The sequence below is a fragment of the Parasteatoda tepidariorum genome, chromosome 1 (assembly GCF_043381705.1).
Source record: "Parasteatoda tepidariorum isolate YZ-2023 chromosome 1, CAS_Ptep_4.0, whole genome shotgun sequence".
In the NCBI taxonomy this organism is placed as follows: Eukaryota; Metazoa; Arthropoda; class Arachnida; order Araneae; family Theridiidae; genus Parasteatoda; species Parasteatoda tepidariorum.
Window position 1 is genome coordinate 91,291,491 of NC_092204.1, and position 14,779 is coordinate 91,306,269.

Sequence of the window (14,779 nt, forward strand, 5' to 3'; positions counted from 1 at the left end):
TCCGACACTCTATAAATTTTTCTATTCTATATTCTATTTTACTATTTTAAACTCTATATTTTTCTATAAATTTACTTTCCTGTATTCGAAATGAAAAAAAAAATAAAAATACAAAATTGAATTTTTTTCATTCATAAAATGCTAAAAAATGATTGATACAAATGAAGAAAACATCTTCTTTCATGTCTAATGACTTATTTCTATAGTTATAAAAATTTTAGTTTAAGTAGGCTTCGATTTTTTATTTTTTTGACGCATTTCATACATTGTTGTCCTTTTATATATTTTTTCCTGACGCTCTAACTATAATCAAAAATATATTTTGGTATTTTTTACCTATAGAAATACGTCTAGTAGTTACTAAAAAAATCTGTTAGATTATTTTGTAAAATAAAAAATCCGAAAAAAAAAGCAGTTTCATTCATATTCAAAAATTTATCGATAAATTGATGTTGCAAATTAAAGAAATATCAATGATGACTAACTGTTTATCTTAGGTATAAATAACTGCATATAAGTGCAAATTTAAGAAATTATTGTCAGCAGTGTTTGGATCTTTTGCGCATTGGATGTTTTACCTTTATCTCAGAAAAAGGTACCGGTGTTCCATGCTATATTTCATAACTATAAGTTATTAAAATGCTAAATAAGGTGACTTCACGAACTTCGTTTTTCAGTTATAAATTCATGTGATATCTGACTTGAATAAATCATTGAGCCTTGCAAGGTTTTTCCATTTTGCTGTATCTTAAATTACTTCGAACAAATATTTAGAGTTCAATACCCTTATCAAATTTGTTTCATTTTTATTTATCTTGAAAAGTATAATAAACTTATTTTAAATTTATGATAGTTTTGATAATATACTAAAGAAATGAAGGTGTTATTTGCATAAACATAGCCAACAACTGAACTTAATGATTGGTTAGAAAGCTCTTGGCTAGAAAATTGGTTTTCTAAATTTTTGCAATGTATAAACAGAAGTCTGCCAAATCTTTACAAATTTGATATGTCGCTTAAATAAATTTTCTGAATCACGCCTGAGGAATTCTTGCTCTTGAAAAAAGTATGTTTTTGTTAAGTTAAGCAGAACTCAAAATAAAAGCCTGTTTATTTTTGAAATATTTATTATATTTTACAAAATAAAGGAAAGTTTATGTTGTTTAGCTTAAAAGTTTTAGTAAACAATAAATTTATAAGTAGGTTAAAGAAAAATTACGTTTGTTTTAAGGGTATGTATTTGAAAGTAGGAAGATTTTATGAGTTTAGAAAATTTTTACCTACATTTTTGATTATTTTCTTACTAGTACTTTATCTGAAAGATTTTGATTCTAAGGAATTTTACACGATTGTTTCTAGTAAGAATTCAAGATGAATTCCATTTTCTCATTTCTGGGTTAGAGCAAAATAAGTTTTGATTATTCTCAAACTTTATGGCAAATATTTTAAGCATACAGCTAGAATAAGCTCGAAAGTCATGTTAGGAAGCCGTCAAAAGAGTGACTGGCAAAATCATGGCAATATGTTGAAGAATGTAAAGGATTTAGAATATGTTAGGGGCAACCGCTACTCCTTAAAAGAGAAAAGAAGGAGAAATTATGAGAGAGAAAAAGAGAAGGAGATAATAGAAGGAGAGGTTAGAAAGAGAGATCTTAATTTACAAAAGTATGTGCCGTGATAAAAGGATTTCCACAGTCCTCTTAAACGGAATGATACCAATGAAAATTATCATTATTTGAAATTTTCTTTTCAAATTTGTTTCTTCTTCAATAATTCGATAAAATGTTTGAATATATATTTTTAAAATTTATTCAGAAATTTAATAAAAAACATCAAATGTACGGAAAAATAATTGGAAACATAGGGCTAGTGTAGATATGAGCTAAAGTTGACATCTTGAATAATTTTTAATTTATTGTTCAAATCTTTTTCGTGAGATACCATAAATTGGAAAAGCTGGTATACACTTCCTTGCGTAGTTGCATAAGCACACAATAGTACTTCGGTAGAAATTACTAAACGAAGGTTTTTAAAGTACAGAGGTAACTTTAAAATATTTTTTTTTCTCTTTTCAAAAATGGCCTAAGATATTGAGTCGGCCAGATGACCGCAGTCCATTTGTCTGCAACTCCAGACTGCAAATCTTCAGGGCACAAGTTCGACCCTCAGTGCAGTCTGTAGTAGCATATGTAAATACCAAAGTTTATTATTAGCTAATTACTGTTTGTCGCAAAATTGTTTTGTTCTATTCAAACGTTTCTTTCTCTTTTTTTTACAATATGGTAATTTCGATAAAATAATTTTAATTATCGTTTTCAATATTTTCTTTCATAACCAAATCATCGGGACACTTTGAAAAATTTCTGAGATTTCTTCTGTTCTCTGCGAATACATAAAGATTTATATTTTTCTTTTATAATAATTTATGATTTTAAAACTAGGCTCCGTTTATTATTTCAATATGCCTATATAGGCGGCCAAGTCACAGAATTACTGACGGAGTAGTTAAGACACAGGGATGCCTAATTAAAATGAAAATAACTCTTTTATTAAAAAAGAGTGTTTAAACACAGAAGGATTATAGCTTAAATGTACACAATGGCCAACATTCTATTTAAACGCACCTCATAACGCACCATATAAACACACCAAACCATAAAATTACAGACGAATGAGGGGCAGCACGATTTAGTATATTTTGGTTCCATTGAGTACCCTTTGCAAACTCGCGGAAAGGACTTTAAATCTTGAATCTCGTTAATATTGTCACTTGAAAGTCTTTTAAGTAGTTTAAAACTAAATATATGAATCATATTAGAGTCACGAATAGTTCCAATTTCATTCGCGTGTGTTTTTTGAATAGCTCCAAATGCCTCTCAATATGAAAAAAAAAAGTGTTTCCGTAAACGAACTTGTTAAAAAAATTGTTTCCGTACTCTATTTCTAAAAGATTTTAAATGTAAAGCTCTTTGTCCAAATTACGAAACAATATTTAAATAAATCTATTAAAATTTTAAAGAAAGAATGAAAGAATTTTGGATGTTTTTTACTTCTGTTTTTAAAATAGGTGCAGTTGCTTTTTCGTTTAGATTCATGTTAAGAAGTTTTAAATTCTAAATTATTGATTTCTTTGCTTTTAAAGCCACAAACGGTCTTAATAAGATTTATTTATTCAAAAATATTATTACAGAGATAGAAGAGAATAACAAAATTTTTAAGCGAACAATCCGTAAACTAAGCATTTTTCTTACCTTGAATTTTTAATAAAATGAATTTTGAATAAATTATAACACTTTGAATAAATACTGCGTACAATTCGATTAAAACCATGTTAGCTGAACAAAGATTGTTTTTTTCAGAAAGAAGTTTCGACAAATTTTCAATAAAGCACTTTGCTTTGAGTATATATTGTGTTCACACACTAATATTCCATAATTTAAAATGCAAATAATAATTTGAGTAAAATTTTATACATAATTTTACAACTTATAAAAGTGTAAATTTATAGTTGATAGGCGAAAATATTTCTAAGGAATAAACATCTATTCCATATTTGTTAGTAAAAAGCAAGCGATTTTAAAAGCGAATAACAGCTGCTGCCATTCTTTAATCGTCAGCATATATTTTTCTCTCTCTAAGGAGTGGCTCAAATTTAGAAATAAGTTATTTTGATGCTATCGCTTAAAATTGAACATATAATCGTCCGTAAAAGATATGGTACACGACTGAAATTCATTGATTTCTGTTGAAAACGTGTATACATGCTTTAGGTTTATAAAAGCTTTGTTCTATTTTCATTAAATTTCATTTGTTTGCTGTTGATTTTTGATGACGCTTAGTTGTAACTAAACCATGACGCATCTTTAATAATGGTGGATCCTTTTCACATTGTTCGTTTGCATTTATAAACGAAAAACTCATATGATAATTGGCCGGTTACTAAAAAATTGAATATTTCAAAAAAGTAATCACGTTTGATGAATATTGTACATGAACGTAAGAATTTTTGATCCTCTAATGGAATTCCTAGTCAGTGATTTTATTTCCAGAGCAGAAAGTGATTTCTCAACTGTTCCGTTTTTTTCCCGTTTTGCGACATAAAGTATAAAGTTATGTAGAAGGGGTGAGTCCATACTCTTTTTGTTTTCCTGCTGATAAGCTCTTAAATGTGAGAATAAATTAGTATTTATGATTTAAGTTATGTAAGAATAAGTTTGTGTTTCCAGATTGATGATTAAAGAAATTGTTATGTTTCGAGTTCACTTTCGTTGATCAATTACGACTTTTTTTTAAATTCTACTATTTTCTTCGGTTAAAGGTTCTTTCGTTTTCAAGTACTTATTTCGCTTTTTTTCAAATTTTCGATTGCTGTGTCAATATTATTCTATTTTGATCAATTTTTTTAATAGTTTTTTCTTCATTTTTATAATTATGCACTCCAATCAACAATAATTTTTAAGGTTTTTATTTGATAATTTAGATTGATTTTATAAAGTAATTAAATCTTTTGCTCATTGTTTCAACATATTAGGCTTTTTTTCCCTATATGCATCAAATCTTTTCACCGTTGTGAAATTAAGACATTTTAAGCTTACTTTATGTTTCAATTTAAAATCTTGAATTTTTTAGTTGAAAATGTATACTGTGTTCTACCACAATATTTTTAATGGCTCACTTTATAATTCGCATTATACATAGTTATTTGATTCAATATAAATATATAAATTTTTATCATTATCATTGCTTATTTTTCAAAATGGCATATGTAGGAATAGTCATTGAAATCTATACTGTATAAACATAATTTTTTAATATTGTAAGCCTATCTGTATCTGTAAACAAATAATAAAAATAATAAATTTAAAAAAAAAATACATAAAATAAATTAATCAAAATCAATCTCAATTCGTCCGTAACAAGCATTTCGAGTGCTAGGTAGAAAAGTGCAAAGTAATGGACAGTTTATAAAATTTTTTTTAAAAAAAATATTGGCAACGCGAGTTTCATTTAAAACTGATTACTCAAGAAAAAACGAGTGTCTCATTTTCCAAAAATACTCATAGACATAATATTTGCAATATACTTTTGAGAGTCGTATTGGTTGAAGGGATATAGCGTTCGTTTTCCAATGAGGTAAGTTGGGTTCGAATCCTAGCTATGACTGATCGATACGAATTCCGCATCCGGCTTGCACCGATCACAGTGCTGACGTAAAATATCCTCAGTGGAGGACGAATCATATATTAGAGTTCTCTTGTCATCAGGTTAACCGTAGAAGGCTTTCGTGGTTTTTCTCTCCATGTAATGCAAATGCGCGTTTCCCAATACTCGTTCCAGGAGTTCCCTTGTCTTCTGAACTGGATTCAAAATTACAAGGATACGGAGTTGAACATAAGTAGTCGTAAACCCCAAAATTGGGCCAGCTGTTCACAACGATTTCTATATAATAATGATTTCTATAAAAATATATTTAAAAATATTTAATTTGGTAGAAAACATGCTAAAGGTTTCACCGAAAGGAAACCTTTAGTGTTAAGGAATCTTAGATGTTTTTTTTTGCACTGTGAAAATAATTTCATATTGATTTCATATAAAAAAAGAGTGTTATATTTGCCATAGAGCTCAGGTATATTTTAATCAAAATTATGAAGCAGTCTTTTTTAAATGAAATTTTTCAAATATTTTGCACAAATTAATAATAAAGATGTCGTTGAAATTGTAGATTCTGAAATTAAGTTTATTGAAGGTAGATAATTGTAGTTGTCGCCGAGGTGCTCATGTGTTTTATAATCACTAAATGGGTCAGAGGTTCGAGACTGGTGTATGCATTGGTAGACTTGCTAATTTTTAAAATTACATGCATACAATTAATGTGTAGTAGGCTATGAGATATTTCATGCAATTCAGCATGCAGCTGTATTTTTCACGAATATGAAATACATTTTCAAGTCTAAAAATGTTCGCTTTTACTTCCAAAAAACTTTTGCCTCTAAAAATATGCAGTATTTATAATACTAAAACTATTACAAAATCACTTATCTCTGACATAAAGCTTCTTTATTTCTTTGCATTTTAATTATGTTAGTTTTTAGAGCTGCGCATGAAGACAATTTATGCAAAAATTACATAAATTAAAATTGTTTATCAGTGTATATCTAATTATTTGGGATTTTTAAAGGTTAAAAGAGAGCAACATTTCTAATCTAGCAAGCTGAAATAATATGGCAATTATTATATTTTTTAAAAAAAAAACTAATCAAAAAAAAATATTTATGTGAAAATGGAAATGCAAAACGCAAAACTTAAATTTGTTTTCCTGGTTTGCTATTCATATTTCAAAGAAAAAATAGATATTTTCAAACGGTTGAATTAATTTTTCGATTATAGAATTATATAATTAGTTGTGATCCTTGTAGGGATTAAACGCATGCATAAAAGAAGTAGACGAAATTTAATTCGCTAATGTGTAATTTCTGAATTTAACTATATTTAATATTTATTTTTATTATCGAAGATCTATATATTAATTTCTCTTATGCGGCACAAAAAACGAAAGTATTTCTCTATCTAAATGGGTAACATAGTAATCATCTATGATAATTCACTTTGTAAGGTTATCTTAAGGAATAATTTAAGTATTGTAATATAATTAGTTATACGTTAGGGTTTGTTTAGATTCATTTTGTTAGGTTGTCTTAAGTAATAGTTTAAATTTTAAGTAGTGTCTAATGGTTAGTTATAGGTTAAGTATTTAGTTAGAAGTTTTTTTTATTTTGATGGAAATAAAATCTTAGACACAAAGTAATTAGTTAGATTTATTTTTTTATCTTTTCTAAAATCGTGCCCCATACTGTCACACAAATTATCGGTAACGGAGTTTACCATTTTCGATCATATATATTTATATATGCTCTCAAGTTACGGCTCGAGAGGTGCATGAGGAAGTAGTAGTTAGTATTGAAACTTTGGGATGAGTTTTATCTCACGAATAGATCAGAGATGGAAATAGTTTTAATATTTCTGCCTACTGTGCTGAAATGTCCCGAACTCTTACATTCGGTGGTTTGTGCGATTTAATGGCTGACGGACAGATTTTATATTATTACCAAAATTCAGTACATAGAGAACTTTGACAATATCGTGGGCATCTCATGAAAGTAGTTGAAAATGAAATATAATCCTACTACGCGAACAAGGCCGAGGGTAAAAGCTAATACATATTTAAAATGAAAACCTTCCATTCATTTACTGTTAGTAATCATCTGAAAGTAATATATCATAAAGTGTTGCTTATTTTATTCTCTTTTAAGTGGTTTTTATGAGCCTAAAAATGTTAAATGTTACTACTTTTAGGTTTACACATCCCTGTGTATGGCAAAAAAAAATTCTGGAGAAGGTGGATTTTAAATTTTTTGCCGGAAAATAATCTAAAATAAACATATTGGGGGTTGCAAATTAATAAGTTAGTGAAGGGAAAACAAATAGGATATTTTGAAATCTCAAAAATTAAAATTGCGCAAGGTGGGTGTACAGAAGATTCAAGCGTGTTTGTTTGCTGGTAGAAACTTGAAAATGCGTCGAACAAACCGTCTCTGTTTCCTTCCAATTTCTGCAGTTAATCTAGAACAAAATAAATCGCTGGAAAGGCGGATCTAAAACAATATTTTTACGTGAGATTCACTTGGGGACTGTACAACATTTTTTACCCTTGATTACTTTCGAATTGGTGTAAAGTTTGAAAAATAAAATGTTAGTTACATTGAAGGGTTTAGAAAAAGAATCTATTGAACTGCATGATTCAAGAGAAACATTCTAAGAAATTTTGAAAGCAGATAATTGAGGATTATTTTTCTAAGATAAAGTTTACGTATCTATAAATTAAAGCAAAATATAAAGCAACAAAACAATGCTATATCAAAATAAAAATAGTTTGGTGGCACAAACAATTGAAATCAGTGATTTTTGCTAAAGGGCACTGATTAGCTGAATTATTTTTTGTATTTAATACTTAAACCAACTGCCCACCTTTCAATAGACTTTTTACAAATTTTTGAGTCCTCTCAGAAATTGTGGGCAGTAGGCCCATGCCTATTGGGCCTAGGCGATAATCAGGCCCTGGGACTAATACAGGCTAAATATAAAAATATAAACTTATACGCAAATTTGCCGTAAATTTGAAAACAAACATTTTATTAAATATTAGGCACATATTGAATTTTTTTAAAAATTGTCCGCATTTTTTTACAATAAGTACTACTTATTTAAGCCTTGGGGCCTCAGGGGAGAGAGCACTCGCCTCCTAATAAGGTGACCCAGGTTCAAATCCCAGCAATGGCTAGTCGATACGAAGACCGCATCTGGCTGACCGCTCCGATCACAGTGCTCACGTAAAATATCCTCAGTAGTAGACAGATTATGAATTAGAGTCCCCTTGCCGTCAGGTTGATTGTGGGAGGTTTTCGTAGTTTTCCTATTCATATGACGCAAATGCAGGCTAACTCTCTCTAAGAAGTGCAGGCTAACTTCGCAACTGACGCAAATGCAGGCTAACTTCTCTACGAAGGCAAATTTCTCCCAATACTTGATGGAAAATGCTATGTCATCATTTTGTTTCATGGTTGTTATACGATTTATTTTGCCAAGTTTGGATACTGTTTTAGTAGCATTTGATTATTAATAAAAACATGTCTTAAGTTTGGTGGAAAATGCTATGTCATCATTTTATTTACTGGTTGTTGTACGATTTATTTTGCCAGGTTTGGATACTACTTAAGTAGATAGTAGGATTTGATTATTTTGGATCACCCGGTAGAAGCTTTGTGATTTTTAATTATTCTTTTTTTTTCACAAAACTTTTAAATCTAAAAATTTTGTCTAATGTTTCTTTTATTATACTAATACTTCTTAAGTCATTCAATAAAACCTGTTTTCTATTTGTTTAAGGAGTTTGAAAGTTCAAATTGTTTATCATTCTTATCATTAAACCTTAATATTTCAAACGAAGAGAGAATTAGAGCTTTGCGAATTTATTTTTGTAAGCGCTGCCTAATTTTCGGACGGTTATAAAATATAATAAAATACAATTTTTCATGAATATCTTGCCTACATCTTAGAACTAATGTTTAATTTTGTATTGAGTATCTTTATTTGAATTTTTTCTTCGAATTCTTAATTATAAAACAGTTGTAATTTTAACAAATTAATCAAACAGTGCTATTAACTAAAGCATTAGTCGCCTTTTATAGAACAAACCTAAGCCTAATTTATAATAATTTTCTAGAAAGACCTGAATATTTCGCTTCTGCAGTTCTGATTTAACTTCTGCACGCTATCACGCATATGCGTATTTTGGCGAATTATCAAATGTGTTCATATAAGTCTATTTTATTTTGTAGAAGTATGCCAAGTTTTTCAAATTTTTTTCAACACAGGAATTTTTTAATTTGTTACATAAGAATAAAGTGATACTAACTGTTTAATTAAAAAGTAACACTTTTCTTGTTATATGTGAGAAGCCTGCTATTTCTTTTTAATTAAAACTGCATTTTCATTTCTTTTTTCGTTAAAAAAACTTGGCAGAAACTATTTCTAAGCTTGAAATTTATTCGTATCATAAATATACATTTAAATCAGGTTTTACGAGCAAGATTTATTACGAAATTTGCTATTTTTGAAGAGCTAAGTATCTGTTTGATGATTTAATGTAAAAGATTAGTGCATAAATCAAGCAATATTAAGTAAAACAAGGTAGTAATACAGTTATATAAACACGCCAGGTTTTAGAGACATAACTGATTTCAATCTTTTTACTGATTTCATATAGGTAATATCAAGGTATTGATTACTGTGTTACTCACCTTTAGAGTTAATGAATATATTCACCTTTTGAATTAATTATTATCTTTCATTCTTTGATTTGAATCATTATTATAAATTATTTGAACTTGAGGTTCATATAACATAAAACTAGAAATGAATAAATCATAAATGATAAAATTTAAAAAAATTATAAATGACAAAATTTTAATAAATTATAAATGGTAAAATTATGATAAATTATAAATGATTAAATTATAATATATTTTAAATGATAAAATTATAATTAATTAGAAATGATAAAACTGTAACAAATTGAAACTGCATTAGAAATGATAAAATTTAACAAATTAGAAACTGTAAAATTACTATAAAATAAAAATGATAAAATTATAATAAATTAGAATTGTTAAAATTTTAATAAATTAGAAATGGTGAAATTTTAATGAATTAGAAGTTATAAAATTGCATTAAATTAGAAAAGATAAAAATTAGAAATTAATATAACTTAAAATTACGATAAAAGGAAGCTGAAAAATATACTAGGTAATGCAAACACTTCACTAACTTCATTAATTATAAAGATGGAAAAATGTGACATGTTTTAAGACATCAGGAATATCATTTCAACTTTCAACATGCTTTAAAATTTAGATTAAGCCGTTGATGTCGGCAGATTAAATTTATTGGGGAGGGGAGACCATACTTGAACTGTTACTTGGGAAAAAAATCTACCTGCATATTTTACTTAATATATTTACCTTTTTATGATTTACAGAAAAAGAAACAGACGAGATGAGCTATTTCGAACTTCTTGGATCACATGGTCCAAAGCTTTATATAAATTTACACAAGGAAATAAAAACGACAAAACATAGAACTCTCATTTTGTCCCTCGTTCTGCAGCATTTTTTGTTTCTGTATTAAAATTTAAAAAAATTAATATTTTTAATTCAGAAAAAATATTCGTGAAAAACACTGAATTAGCATAAAATAATTACTTTAAAAATCCTATATTATTTTGATAAAAACAAAATAAATAAAACTACATTGAGTACGATAAATACACTCATACAATAAATTAAGTTTCAGAAATTATCCAATTCTTAAAAATATTTTTTTGTTACTGTTTTTATTAATGAGCATAATAAAATCGCGTTTTTTTTAATGAAACTTTTGCATTTGAAACATTTCTTCGTTCTTTTAATTAATTAAAATGTAAGTTAATGTTAACTTTTTGTATTGGGATATAAATTATTAATATTTATACAAAATTGTTTATTGAATTATGTGCAAATTTTTTATAAAATTAAAGGTCACATTTAATTTAGGAATGAAAACAAAGTTATTGAAAAATCCTAAAGAATTTATGTTTTGATTTATAATTTTAAAAATTTAAATGTTACATTAATTTCATAAATATAAAATAAGAACAAAATCCATGCGTTAAAGATAAATTTATGCGCAAACAATGAAAAGTAAAATAATGAACTAACGTACTATATAAACAAATTTGGCATATGAACTATAAAACATAAAACAATTCTTACAGTATATAAACAAACAATTATAAATGTAATACGTAATTTAATACAAAAATTTGCTTACCTCCCAAGAAATAGATCTATTTAATGAGTTCTTGTAATTAAAAGATAAATTTTGTTAAATGAATGGAAATAGCTAATTTAAATGATGGTGGGATAAAAATGTGAGTGCTTAGTAAGAGAAGATTTAGACTGTCAGAGAAAGCTTCTTGACAAAATCACGAAAAAAATATTAAATATCAACAAGAGTCTCCTTCTTAATTCCCTAAAAGGTTAATGCATCTGTTTTCCTAGAAATTCTAGATAATTGCCTGTTAGAGACAATTTATGAATAGATAGCCAACAAAGAGATGGTTCTGTTGTTATCCGGCATTCTTAAAAGATGACATAGGATCCCAGAATTAGGATAAAGACTTTCAAAATGCAAAGGACATTTTCCAATAACGTAAACTGATGCGGCTATTGTTGAGGTATCAAATGACTCACCGGGGATGGTGTCGAAAGTTAAGGGATGCTTTAGAATCTATATTAATGAGTAAGTGCATGTAGAAAAAGAATGAAAGATAGAATACAATTGGACTAAAGTTGGAGACAAAACAAGCATCTCCATCCTTCTTAGACTTCAACTTATTTCAAAGCACCACGACGTTCATCTTCAGTGGATACCATCTCACGTTGACATCTTTGGCAATGAGCAAGCAGATTGCTTGGCCAAGGAGGACTGTAGTCATTTAACATCTTCCTCTTCAGCCCTTACCTACTCAGAGTATCAGTCCAAAATCAAAAGTCATCTATCAAAAAAGTGGAGGATCCCCCCTCTCATCATTGGTATGCGGCCAAGGAACCGGGCTCTTCACTTGTTCATATAGGTGGTAGAGCATCTCAAACAGCAATTTCCAGATTGGCAAGTGGACACATGAATAGTGCTTTGAAGGAAGAAAGACTTATGCAGTCTGCTCCAAATGTGAAGCCCAGCAGGCCTCAGCCGAACATATCCTTGACTGCTTGGGCCTTTCCAAGGAGGACTTATATGCTACTCCACTTCTTGTCATCGACTTTTTGAGGGTTAACAACCTATTGGATCTTGTCTGATTGAGACAATCGGAGGATAAGGAACAACAACAACAACAGAAAAAGAATTGTGCTAAGAGCGTTTTATTGCTTATTGAAGGAAAGGGTAACAGTGTCATCTCTTGTAGTTCTCTAAACACTTGTTTTATTTTTTTATGTAGTGGATTTTTGTGCATCTCACTTTTAATTAACTTTCTTTTAATAATAATGTAATAAGTTGCACTATGCAAAAAAAAAAAAAAAAAAAAAAAAAAAAAAAAAAAAAAAAAAAGAAGGAGAGAAGAAAGTAAAAGATATAGTTAAAGAGTAAGGGATATAGATATAGATAAAGATATATTTTATTTTATAACCGTCGTTGAACAACCGAACCAATTTAGGGTTTATGACCAGTAATGTTCAACTCCGAAGCCTTGTAATTTTGAACCTACCCAGAAGACAAAGTAACTCTTGGATCAGTATCCCCAGAGGTATGATTTGTGATGGGAGCATTGAGGTCTTTGTGAATAGACAGATTTAACGTGCATCAGTCACCATTTTCCGCACGGGGAGTCTTCAGCCTTCGGGGATCGAACCCACGGCTCCTTGGACATGGGCCAGTGTCCTACCAACCAGGCTAGACATAGATATTTACATTTATAGCCGTCGTTGAGCAGCCGATTCAATCTTTTGGGTTTACGACTAATAATGTTTAACTTCGTAGCCTTGTAATTTTTTAACCAATCCAGAAGACAAGGGAACTAATGTATCAAGTATTGGGAGAAATTCGCCTTCGTGGAGGACTTTTTTGAAGGAATTAATCCGCATTTGCGTTAAATGTAGAGTAAGATCACGAGAATCTCCCACGGTTAGCTTGACGGCAAAGGGACTCTAACCCATGATCCGTCTACCACTGAGGATATTTTACGACAGCACTGTGGTCGGTGCAAGCTAAATGTGGAATTCGTTGCGACCAGCCATCGCCGGGATTCCAGCCCGGTTCACCTCGTTGGAAGGCGTACGCTCTATCCCCTGAGCCATCACGGCTCACTAGATACAGATAGATAATATTTTCTCAAAATAATGATCCTAATTTCTCAAGTATCGGGGGGAGGGACCGGACCCCCTGGTTGCGATGCCCGTTGATGAAGCAAATACGATTGGTATATCCGTAATCAAAAACTCAAGTCTGGTGTAGCTCATCGTTGGAGCTTGTGGCGTAAATTCAATTGCAATAACGACAAATTGTTTCCGCATCAGTTCATCTTAATACCCCGGAATCTTGATTTATTCACATGAATGCCGATTTCCAGGTTAATGACACGAGTTTCTCACCAATCCTCAAGAGAGCTTAGAAACGCATTCTGCCTTGATTCGCTTCTCAGCTAATGCGGTCTTTTTAGTTTTGTTTTTCACCTTTATTTTGTTTTCCACTTTTTTTCGTTGACAACTTTGCGTTTTATTTTTCAAATATGTTTTGTTTTCCGCTTTCAACTCTAATAAGTCTTGAGAAAAGGCGCGTGTGACATGTCAATTCACTTTTATACTTTATGAAGCTAATTGAGTTGTAGACTAATAGTTGCCAAACTTAAAATAATACATTAAAGAACATAACAGTGATCAAAAGTAGAAATATAAATACAATGAATACTCCAAATGAATCGCAAGACGCGCGATGGAAATTTATATACAGTTTCGAAACAAATCTGGTATGTTATAAATGCAGTACACCGCACCATTTTCTCCTTGCTAGATACTTTATGAATTTTATCAGTTGGAAAATTAAAATCGCATGCACTGACCATATAGGGCCATTTTTTAGTAATTTTATGTTGAAAGAATTTTTGGTTTAAATAGTTTTATGCAAAAAATTAATTTAACTTCTTCTTCTTAACTACATCCTGTTGTAGATCAAGAATGTCTCCAAACGTTTTTTCCATCGGGAAATAACTGCTGTCACAGTTCTCAAACGGACCTAATGTTTTCTCAACTGTCTCAAGCCATCTGGTGCTTGATTTACACCGTAAAAAAGTACGGTATAAAGTACCAGCACTTTGGTTTTTTCTTTCATTATTCGTCATTCAGTTTTTTATTATTCTTTTCATGAAATTAATTTTTTACCTTAAAATATTATACCGCAGTTCTTAAAGTAATATTAATCAAATTAGGATGATTCAGTTAGGATGATGTAATTATCACACAACAAATTACGGTATATGAGATTTTTTCCCTCGTAACATATTCTGGTTCAAATGGGTTTTACAGTAAAAACTCCCGACATCCTGAGTGCCGGTACTTTTTATCGCAATTATCACAGTACAAATTACGGTATATCAGATTTTTTGTTCAGTAATATGTTCCGGTACAAATGG